This window comes from Myotis lucifugus, unplaced genomic scaffold (genome assembly GCF_000147115.1).
Source record: "Myotis lucifugus unplaced genomic scaffold, Myoluc2.0 scaffold_97, whole genome shotgun sequence".
NCBI classification, from domain to species: Eukaryota; Metazoa; Chordata; class Mammalia; order Chiroptera; family Vespertilionidae; genus Myotis; species Myotis lucifugus.
The window spans coordinates 3,249,867-3,258,040 of NW_005871145.1; the positions used below are offsets into that span (position 1 = coordinate 3,249,867).

General features: G+C 41.4%; 1 protein-coding gene across 1 annotated transcript in view; it reads left to right on the forward strand.

Annotated features, from left to right (window-relative positions):
• LRP4 (LDL receptor related protein 4) overlaps positions 1–8,174 on the forward strand; it is a 61,856-nt gene that overhangs the window by 2,103 nt on the left and 51,579 nt on the right. The window lies entirely within an intron of this gene.

The window sequence follows — 8,174 nt, forward strand, 5'->3', positions numbered from 1 at the left end:
CTTCTCCTTTCCTAAGTAGGAAAACTGAGGAATATAGGAAGATGAATTGTCTATCACCATCCAGCCAATAGTGGGTGACCTGAAACTGGATCTCACTATCCCAACCCCCAGGCTAGTGGTCTGACCACTAAACCACACAGCCTCTTTTTTTAGGGTTTATTGGCTTGGTTTTTATTTATTCATTTTTCTTTTGCTCTGCCCTGCCAGCAACTGGAAGCTACAAGATAAAAGAAGCAAATTTTCAGTCCAGGCTGAACATTTGACATCCTTTTATTTGTGGAGCATTATCCTGGGGCTTGGAGGGTGCTGCTGCTGAGGTCTGTGTGGTGGAGCTGGGAACCAGCCCCAAGAATATAGCTTTGTTTGGGCATTAACCCATTTGCGGTTATAATAATGATAAGTTTCAGCACCAGTGGCGCCCGACTGTTAATGACTCAAAGAAAGCTAAATAAGAACAAGATGTCATCTGTGGAGCAATTTGTAGGTTTTTCCTACAGCTCCATTCCTTCCATAAAAATCCTAAGGACCCTTACATTTAGAGTCAGTCTCTATTCTTAATGTCCTGAACAGTCTGTGAAGACTTAGAAAGGGGAGGTGGTTGCTAGACTAAGGCTTCAAGAAAATTTGGGGTTGCAGAAGTAACAGGTAGACTTTATTGCTGGTGGAAATACTGACTGTTGACAGTTTTCTTCTTTATATTTTTCTATATTCACAAAAGTTTTCTATAATAGGCATGTATTATAACTTGAAAACAAAGACAATAAATGAGTGGCTTGAAGATCTTGAAAATATTCTTCAAACAGAAGTGATGACCTTTCAACTAGTGTTTGGTTTTCTTAATAAAGAGCCACCACTTTTAGATTTATCTTCTGCCATAGATTACGCAATAATAGATTTTGGCAATACTTCAGTGGTGGAGGAAATATTTCAGTGAAACATACAAAACATCAGTCTTAAGAAAAGTGGAAGTACATAAGAGTTGTTAAAGCCCAGTATATTTTTGTGACCCTGTTGAATATCAAGGAAAGAAAAAAAAGTCATCCTTCTATTTAGATGGGCTTTTCAAGTTCTTAAATTATCATAGCATGTTTCTGAAAATTTTACCCAAACTAATAGTCATCCACTAAATCAGAAGACAACTTCACAATCCTGAAAATAAGCAGGCATTATAAAATTGATTAAAACATAGAGAGGGCATGAGATATTAAAGTATTATAGCATAAAGAATGGAAACATCAACCTCAAAACAATAGAAGAAACACCCACAAGAGAGAGTATATGTTGAGATGTCAATTTATCAGATTATAATTAGTAATTATAAAGAGAAAATTAATAGACATCACTGGCTTTGCCAAGGACCTATGAAGAGATTGATAGGAAAGAAAATCTTCCCTGGAATTGAAAACTTCAGAAAAAAATCAATATACTAGTTTTAAACCTCAAGGAAACAATAAGGAAAGAGAAAATTCAGGCTGAATTATTGCTACAAAACAGGTTCAAGAAACTAGGACAAGCTTTTATCAACTCATCAAGCAGAAAAGATGCTAAAGGCGCTTCTACTAAGAAATGCAGGTCATGAAATTCATTTTCAGCTACCAGGCTCTTGCTCTTCTTAAAAGATTTATCCTCCTTAGGAACAAAGCAGAAACTAAATGTGATACCACCATTTGGAATTAACATGATTAAACTAAAAATGCTATTTACCGACAAGCCATTTTGGACTACTCCGGGTCAACAGACCAGAGCTTTGGGAGAATTTGCAAAGAAAACATCCACAAACTCTGGCACGTTTAAAAATAACTAATGCGCCCAGCCGGCGCGGCTCAGTGGTTAAGCGTCGACCTATGAACCAGGAGGTCACGGTTCAATTCCCGGTCAGGGCACATGCCCAGGTTGTGAACTTGATCCCCAGTGTGGGATGTGCAGGAGGCAGCCAATCAATGATTCTCTCCCATCATTGATGTTTCTATCTCTCTCTCCCTCTCCCCTCCTCTCTGAAATAAATAAAAATATTTTTTAAAAATAACTAATGCATTACAAGAAAGTGATTAAGAAGACACAGCTTAAATTGAACTGGAAGCTGAAAGGCAAATTACAGACTTGTACCTTCTTGTTATTTTATATTTTCAAACGCTGCTAAAAGAGCTGGAATTACACTTTCATATAATTTGAAAGGGAGGAAGATTTTTCTGATTCTTCTTGGTAGCTTACAAAAATTAGCTGGGCCTTCCTCTGTCCTAGATGATACACTTTAATAATCACTTATGTCATTTTTAAAAAATTCTTTAAATTCTCCTACTAGATTATGAATTCCTTGAGGGCAGAGACTTCATTCATCTTTATATTTCTAGGATCATGCATAGGGCCTGGTAAAATAAATGCTTGAATGCCATAAGTAGATTTTTCTTCCTGTAAGTTAAAAGTCTAAAAAGCAAAGTCAATCCAACCCATAGGACTTACGGTTGCCTCATCTGAACCAATTTATTATATAAAAAGTCCAGAAAAATGCAAGGCACCATTGAAAAAGGCATTAAAAATTAATCAGAAAACATTGGCAGCCCGGGACAAGTAACTCAGTTGGTTAGAGTGTTGTCCCTATACACAAACGTTAAGAGTTTGATCTCTGGTCAGGGCACATACAAGAAGCAGCCAATGAATACATAAATAAGTGGAACAATGAATAAATATTTCTCTCTCCCTTTCTTTCTCTCTAAATAAATCAATAATTTTTTTAAAACTACAGTATTAAAAAATAAAGCATTGGCATATCTTTCCTACACCTAAATACTGTATGTGACAGATCATCATATCTTAAGAAATGCCCAGAAAAATAGTAACAAAATCAACAAAAAGCATAGAGACAATGCTACAATGTAGACAAGCCAAGAGAATTAGTTCAGGGGGGATGAAAGGGAATGTATTAGGAATCATTAAATAAACTTAGGATATGAACTGGAAGTCCCACATTTCAGAATCTTAGGATAAAAAGCTGCAGTCTCTGTGTCTATTTTTTCTCTGCCAAGCCATGAAGAGTTTATTGTTCTAATATTCAAATTTGACCATGTTACTTCCTTACTTAAAAAGCATTGCTGACTCACCATTACTAGGATGAGGTAAAATTCCTTAACCTGCAGACATATACACTTCACAGTCCTGTTCCAACCCACCTTCCTAGCCACTTTGCCATTCACTCTTCCCTACATACTTAATACTCCAACCATACTTTCCTACTCACTGTTCCTAAACATACTGAGCTTTTTCACATCCTCCTGTTTGGAGCATAAACTCTTCTCTCCACTAAGAACGTATCGCTCCCACATTTGCTGCCTAGTGAACTCCTACACATCCTATAAGACCCAGGCTAAATGCCACCACCTCTATGAAACGGTATCCAACCTGCTAGATAAAATAAAGGCAGCGAGTGAGAACAAGGCAAATTTAGGGTGGTGAGGTGAACCTTCTCCGAGGCTGTGACATTGTGCTGAGACCAGCCATGGACAGGTCTGTCTGGGGAAACAGCATTCTAAGTAGAAGAGACGGACAGCCCATGTAAAGGGTGGAAAAAGGAAAAGACAGCATGTCGCTGAGCAAAAAGAAAGCCAGTATGGCTGGAGCAGAATGAATAAGGGGAAATGTGGTCAAAGAAGTAGGCAAAGGCCAGATCCTGAAGGACCCTGAAGGCCAAGGGAGAAGTATGGATGTTATTCTAAGTGTAACAGGAAGCCATTGGTAGGTTTTATGCCAAGAAATGACATGATCTGATTTACGTTTTTTAAGAAGTCACCCAGGTTGCTTTGTACAGAATGAATTATAAGGGGGCAAGTGTGGGAACAGAGAGACCATTTACATAGATGCTTGATTCATGTTTGTTATTAAAGCAAATGTTTATTCATTGATACATTTGTTTATGCATCATTCTAAATTTATCTTTGCTTCTGAAATAAGTAAGATATACTGAGATATTTGCTGCAAAGGGCTCTACTTATATATCCCAGGTGAGTGAATATGAAGCTTTCAGGAGATAAAAATGTGCTAGAAAGTGCCACTATTCAGAAGGTGCCCCAAGTTAGGCCAGGGACCTGAATCAGCTATTATAACCCAGATTCTGACATGAGTACCACTACTGAGCTGAAACATGAAAAGTGTTGATATTAGAAATGGTGGTATGGAGGATTTGCAAGGAAAGAAAGCACAGAAATGTAAATCAGACCCTTATACTTTCATTTGTTTCCTGGTCTCCAGCAGTATCACCCCCCTCCCCCCAACCTAGAGAAAAGCATTGCTAAAAGTTAATGATACTTTTTCATAGATCCGATGGACATATTTCCTGTCTCACAGCCTTTGCACATTCTGTTCCTTCTGCCTGGAAGACCCTCCCCACCTATTCTTATCCTGATGACTCTTAATCAACTTAAGTGTCAGTGCCTCTGACAGGCCTTGCTTGAAACCCCAAATTTAAATCAAGTCTCTCCTTTAATAGGCCCTCTACTTTTCCTTGAACGCCCCTATCATTTGTAGCTTTACATTCATTTGTGAGATAATTTTTTAGATCATTCTTTTAATGCCTCTGTATATTTGTAGCCTCCATACCCATCAGACTGTAAGTTCCAGAGAGCCGATATATCTGTTTACCACTGTTTCTACAGTGTCTGGCACATAATACTCTGTAATAAATACTTACTATTACTAAGTGAATGAATACCAGGAATAGGCTTCCCAAGGCAAATCAGATGCCTTTAGCTCCTTTGGCTGAACTTTCTCTTGTTTTCCCTTCTATAAGAATCCCTGCCCTCTATTCACAGAAAGTGAATTCTAGAGAGAAGATGCAGCAATTCTTTGCAGATTCATGTTCTTAATGTTTTAAATCAGGGTCTCTCAACCTCAGCACTATTAAAATGTGGGGCTGGATAAGTTTTTGTAGGAAGGATGTCCTGCTCATTGTAGGCTATTTAGCAGGAACCCTGGCCTCTACTCATTAATTTGTCAGTAGTACTCCCGAAAATGTCTTCAGGTATTGCCCCATGTCTGCAGAATCACTCCTGATTGAGAACCACTGTTTTAAAGTGTGAAACTTCAGCCCTAGCTGGTTAGGCTCAGTAGATAGAGCGTCAACCTGTGGACTGAAGGGTCCCGGGTTCTATTCTGGTCAAGGGCACATGCCTGGGTTGTGGGCTCAAACCCCAGTACGGGGTGTGCAGGAGGCAGCTGATCAATGATTCTCTCTCATCATTGATGTTTCTATCTCCCTCTCCCTCTCCCTTCCTCTCTAAAATATATATATACTTCTTTTTTAAAAATAAAGTGTGAAACTTCAAATCTTTTGCTCTCTTTGAAGAATTATGTTAAGAAATTCAGATTGTTGCATGATGCCTCTGTTATAAGAGAACTAGAGGCTGCATGATGTCTCTGTTATAAGAGAACTAGAGGCCAGGTGCACAAAAATTCGTGCACTGGGGGGGTCCGGGAATGTCCTACTGATGGCTTAGGCCTGCTCCCAGCGGGAAGCGGGCCTAAGCTGCAGTCTGGCCTCCCTCTGCAGGAAGGTGCTGCCCCCATCACCCCACTGCGGCTGCCTGCCCTCGGCCCTCGCAGCTGCCATGGCTTTGTCCAGAAGGACGTCCGGAAGGACGTTCGGCTGTCTGGTCTAATTAGCATGTTATGCTTTTATTATAGATTCTACCAACTCAACTGGATCAAAATCATGCCAAAATCATGTAGCATTCCCTGTGTTTTCTTTGAAAAGGCCATTAGTGACTGATCTAATTCGGGGCAATATTCTAATCTTGGAAATTCAGTTTCCTGGTCTGTCCTAGAAGGAGATGAAGGAGAGGGGTAGTGTTTCTGAGGAAACCAATGCCCCTGAGACCCCTCTGGAATTGGCAGTCCCCTACAACTTTTCAGGGGGCATGTCCCAGAGGACAATAAAAGGGAGACAAACAGTTCATTCTGGCATGCTTTTCAGGATCTCTCACTCCAAACAAGAAAGTCTGAGAGGCCTGGTAAAAATAAATATGGCTTAGCACTCCTGGCACAAGAGCAGTTTCTGACAGCCAAGACTTAACTCACCCTAGGGGGTGACCCAGGCAGGGACTATGCACAAAGTCCGTCTCTACCCATTGATATTCCCAGTGACTAACAGCAGCCAGGGTGGCTCTGTGCACCAGAGCTGTGCCGAACCACGGAGGAGGAGCACTTGGGATGCACACAGAAAACACCGTTTCCTGCGCCTGAGTCAGACATGGATAGCCAGCCTCCCCCTCCCTCCTCAATCCCAGAAAAACAACACATATCATGCCTTCTGGAAAGGAACTTATCCTTTGCATACAGAGTGGAAACTGTTTATAAATCCCTAATCCCCTGACATTGAAAGTATGGTGACCGCCTGTCTTGGATTTTTTTTTTTTGGGGGGGGGGGGAACAAATGTATTCTTATACCACATGTCCTTAGTTTCCATGTGGAAAAAAATATGGTCTCCAGAATCATAAGGTCTTTCTCAACAGATTGAAAAGCAAGTCCACATAAGCAACATATACTGAAATCCTGAGACCAACAACCAAGGCTGCATAAAAAATGTGGGAGATGGGTTTTGCGGGGAGAAGGAGAGTGTTATGTGCTAAGAATCAGCCTCTACTTTTCACTTTTTTCTCCTTGGATTTTAGGCTAAGGTGACATGAGTTGTATCTTTCCCAGCAGTGACTGTAAAGCTGACCTGACTCGGCTGCCGCCTTCAGTCCACAAGAAGAACTACACACACAGAAAATGCCTCAGTATGAGTTACCATGGTGATGCTAGTAGTTCCACCACATTTCATCTGTGTAAAAATTTCAGGCAAAACAGGATAGAGAAGTACTGGCTGAGAAGGAGTTAACACTCCACGTTTTTTGGTTGCTGTTGCAAAGTTACTATTAGCTTTGGTCAAAGATGGTAATTTGAAGTGAAATCGTTTGAAAAATTGAAAACAAGCAAGGATGAAATGCCTACCAATCCATTGGAGAAATCTAATATCTGCTTTGCACGACACCAAATTATTCTCCCTCAGCAAACATGGGACATTTAGGTCTTCCTGGCTCTACTTACTAGTGAGAGGAATGTGGCTTACCAAATTACAGAAGATTTCAAAGCCAGAAAAGTTGGCACACCAACTTGGGAGGGAAAAGTGGTACATTTGGTTCTCAACCTTCCTAATGCCGTGACCCTTTAATACAGTTCCTCATGTTGTGGTGACCCCCCCAACCATAAAATTATTTTTGTTGCTACTTCATAACTGTAATTTTGCTACTGTTATGAATCGTAATGTAAATATCTGATATGCAGGATGTATTTTCAGGGGTCGCGACCCACAGGTTGAGAACCGCTGCAAGAACCCTAAGGAAGTTGGGGACTTAGACAAAGGTAACAAGACAAGAGTCAACCTATAAATGGAAGATGGTAACAAAATTAACCCATATTATTACTATGTACTGGGGAGAGGCATGGGCCACAAAGCTAAGACAAGGGAGGAGTTTATAACTTTATGTAGTAAAACATGGCTGGAAGCTCTACAGACTGAAGCAGGGAGGAGGCTGAGGTCTTTGGGAGACTAAACTTGCAAGTAAGGACTTACTTCCTCACCCCACTCCTTCCTTGCGGGGCCCAGAAAGTCAAAGGAAGGTGAAGAGGCTAACAGTGCTGATTTACAAAGACAGCGAGGAGGAACTCACTCGGTCTGGGCCAATTCTGGACATCTGAACTGGGGCGACAGGACCCAGACAACCACCTCAGGAAATGAGTAAATGAAAAGGGGAGGTCGTGGAATTATTTAGCCCTAGAACAACGCTGCCCAGACGGGGGTGGGGGGTGGAGCAAGAAGGAAATCTCAGAAAAGGAATTTTGACAGCGAGAATGCTAAGTTAAGACAGCACTCCAGGCCCCCTGATGTCCCTTGTTTGATGTCCATAAAGCCCGAGGGGATTATGCAAGCCTTGCGTATTCGAGACACCGATACAGTCTGGACTTGGGGCCGTAGGGGGGCCGGGGTCACGTCCAGGAGACGGACTAGTAGGTCAGCTCGAGCGCTCCTCTGTCATAGAGCGAGAGCGATCGGGATTCGAGAGCTGCCGCCCGGGTGATTTTTTAAAGTTAGGGACATCCAGAGCAGTCGTAATGGGAATAGGAAGGGGGCTCTCGCGAAGGC